Raw genomic sequence first — 4,096 nt, 5'->3', positions numbered from 1 at the left:
CCTAACAGCTTGTCATTTATATAACAAAATTGTTTCTAGAATTAAAAATAAATGCCCATATGAATTATGGACATGAAGAAAGCATAATTTAGCATATCTAAAAGTGTGGGGGTGCTTAGCATATTATAGAGTTCCAGATTCTAAAAGAACCAAGTTAGGACTCAGAGCTAAGAGAAGTATGTTTGTTAGATATGCAGAGCATAGCAAGACCTATAGGCTTCTAGACTTAGAGTCCAACATAATAATTGAAACTAGAGATATTGAATTCTTTGAAAATAAACTGTGTTCTGAATTTACAAAAAATGATAGAGAACTTGAAAGAGAAACTCAGATCTCAATACTTATTGATAATAATAAGACTGAAAGAAGAAATGACATAACTATAACACCTACAATAGGACCTAGAAGAAGTCAAAGACAAAGAACAAAGAAACACTTAGGTTCAGATTTTATCTCTATTCAGTCAATTGTATTTTTGGTTGAGGCTAATAGAGAGAATATTTTAAATAAGATACCAATTGACCTAAACATTGAAAATGGATCAAAAACCTACAGTGAGGCCATGACCTTTAGAGATGATGCCTTTTGGAAGGAAGCTATAAATGATGAAGTAGATTCAATAATGTCAAATAACACATGGGTACTAGTAAACCTACCTCCAGGATCAAAATCAATAAAATGTAAATGGATGTTTAGAAGAAAATATAATACTGATGGAACTGTACAAACTTTTAAGGTTAGATTGGTAGCCAAAGGATTTAGTCAAAAGGAAGTGATTGATTACTTTGACACCTATGCACCAGTGGCTAGAATAACTTCTATTAGAACACACATAGCATTAGCATCCATTTATCACTTATCTATTCACCAAATGGATGTTAAAACTGCTTTCTTAAATGGTGATTTAAATGGAGAGGTTTATATAGAACAACCAGAAGGATTTGTTCTTATTGGAAATGAGAAGAAAGTCAGTAAACTGGTTAAATCACTATATGGATTAAAACAAACACATAAATAGTGGCATGAGAAATTTGATTCTTGCATTTTAGTTTTTTGTTTTAAACATAATAGTATTGATAGATGCATCTACTCAAAATTCATTGAAAATTATGGAATAATTGTATGTCTTTATGTTGATGCTATGTTTATTGTGGGTACAAATATGGTTGGCATAAATGAAACTAAAACTACTTATCCTCTGTCTTCAAGATGAAAGATTTAGGAGAAGTAGATATCATCTTGAGAATAAAAGTTAAAAAGCATAGTAGGGGCTATGCATTAAGCCAATCATATTATATTGAGAAATTGCACAATTTGAGTATGCTAGTACAGTAGAAAGTTTGATGTATGCTATGCTTTGTACCAGACCTGATATTGCATTTGTAGTAAGTAAACTCAGTCAGTTTACAAGTAATCCTGGTGAAGAGCACTGGAAGGAAATTGGGAGAGTTCTTGGGTATCTCAAGAGAACCTTAGAACTAGGCTTGTTTTACTATGATTATCCAATTGTACTAAAAGGGTACACTGATGCAAGTTGGATTACCGGTAATGGAGATAACAAGTCTACATCTGGACGGTTTTCGTCCTTGGTGGGGCTACGATCTCTTGGGCATCCAAGAGACAAACTTGTATATCTCACTTGACTATGGAATCCGAATTCATAGCCTTAGCGTCTGTTGGAAAAGAGGCTGAATGGATTAGGAGTTTATTATTGGATATAAAACTTTGGCCTAGTCCTATGCCTTCAATTTCCATTTAATGTGATAGTGAGACAACTCTATTAAGAGCCTACAGTGGTAAGTGCTGAGAAAAACTTGAAACTCTTGCAGAGGTTGGACATTATTGTGTGTATGAGTGTCTCCGATCTGTCTTGAGAGTAATTGGTTTAAGGTCTTACCACTAATAGCTTTGACAAGGCTCTGAGATATCTATACTAACAAAAGGTTTAAGTTGATAAACACCTTTTGTATGCATAATTGTGTCATAATAGTTTGGATTGAGAGAGAACTATGTAATTGATCAATCAGTGTGGGGGATTGTAAGATTTTAATCTCATAAGAGATTAAATCCAATGGGTTTGATTGATCAATTACATGAGAAATTGCACCTACACACTTGATTGAAAAATTAGCTTTTCTCTTACAAAAACTCAGTTTTGAACTTGTCCCACGTTGGAAAATTATAAGCTTTGCTTTCAGTGTTTTAATAGGAGCTGATTTACACTCCTTAGAAATAGTAGAGGAGAGTATGGGGGTTTGATACCGCACAACGTGCGTACGCATGTATGCAGCGCAATGAGGCACTTTAGATGCACATTTTGTTCGCACTTTGCGGGCACCCGCATGGCTCGAGAAGGGCGGCTTTGGTTTTGGTGCGATGCTGACCGTTGATGAGACCAATGGTCATGATTCGATCGGGTGTGATCAAGAGGCACAATTCAAAGTTAACAATCATTAACTGTTAACTACTTTTTAAACAGTCACAATGTTTGAAATTGTAACTGTTCAAGGTGCATTTTCTAAACTAGCACCTACCTTTTCTTCTTACCTCTTCATAAACTATTTAAGGAGCATGAATCAGACTTCAAAAACACACATTTTTGAAATCCACTTTCTCTCTCTCTCTCTAAGTCCGGCCTGCTACAGTCTCACAAAAAATTTCTCCAGAGATTCTTCAACTTTGTTGGTTGCAGATTCTCACCCAAGGCTCTATTGTATATTGGGAACGGATTTGCCTGTAACCCAACAACAAACTCAGTGAAACTAAGTGAGGGCAAATAACGTTCTAAAGACAGTGTCTTCAGACGCGCCTCAGAGCTTCTCCTCCAAAGTTACAGCGACCCCATTTTCCAACAAGAACCAATGGAGAACAGAGAAACAACTCCCTCTATAGATAAACAGTGAGCGGTTTACTTGTGGATTCATCAAGACTCTTCACAACTAGGACCTTTTCGAGCTCTATCACAAGATTTGGGATGAGGAACTAGCGACGATTCTGTTGAGAAGGAACCACCAAATGTTGTTACTCGTAAGGAAAGGGAGAAGTATAAAACCCTAAACAAAAGCCCCAAAATGGAGAAATAGAAAATCCAAATTTGGGTTTCCCAGACATCAACATCATAATAGTTTTGTTCGAGAGCTTCTATCGTTATTGGACATTTTGGAAAATGAGGTGAAGGCCGAAAGAAACAACTTTGCAAGCCCTAAACACCTTAATATAGCTCCACTTTGAGATACCCTGGAGAAGAAATGACTTGTTGATCTATAAAAGGAGGAGCTTTGGAAGCTCTTCCAGCTCTTCTTCATCTTCCTCAGTTTGGTCTTCGTCGCCCTGGTCCAATCACTCTGCCTCCAATGTTGGCATTGTTGGCTCCTCATGCTTGCCTACCTCATCTTCTATGTCTCTGTGGCTTAGACCCTCCATTGCATCAACAAATTCAAGTATCAGTGGAGGTGCCACAAGCTGACACTGGGTTGGCAACAGAGAGGCTAAAGCAGATCAAGATGAGGAAGAACACCTAGTTGGTCGATGACATAATAAAAGGGAGAGTATTCATTACCGCCACTGCAACTTCTAGTAACGATGGTGATCTTGCAAGCTGGTAGAGCGGTTGGAACCATCCGATGATTTTTTGCTACATGGTTGCCTAGCGGCAAAGCATCCCTTGTTGTGAACCCTCAGTGACCTTGGTGGTTGGTTATGTGCCCATCAATAGCATGAGATAGGGAGAAGGCACTTGAATAAGCCAAGCGTGGTTCTGAGAAGGCATTTGAATTCGCTTGTTGAGTAAGGCGGGCATATGGTTGTGCTACAAGTTCTATTTCATGGTGACATCTGAGCTCCCTCCCCTTAGTATGGTTCAAATTTGCTTGCTGAGCAACAATTTGTGGCATTGGGAGTATGGGGCACTTTATTAATTGCAAATACTTCTGCAAATGTGGGTAGGCTCTAGTGGCCATGATCCTCTTTCAAGTTCTGACATCTTTGTGCCTACGAAGCAGAGGTTTTTTACTATTTTCAAGCATTTTCACTTTCTTGCTTGGACTACACTTTGTTCAGTTTTGTTTTAGAGGTACGTAGAGGTGGATTTGACAGA

This window comes from Nelumbo lutea, chromosome 2, assembly GCF_056320005.1.
Source record: "Nelumbo lutea isolate HS-2025 chromosome 2, American lotus-T2T, whole genome shotgun sequence".
Lineage (NCBI taxonomy): Eukaryota > Viridiplantae > Streptophyta > Magnoliopsida > Proteales > Nelumbonaceae > Nelumbo > Nelumbo lutea.
The sequence above is the reverse complement of the archived record's forward strand: the minus strand, read 5'-3'. Positions refer to the sequence as shown.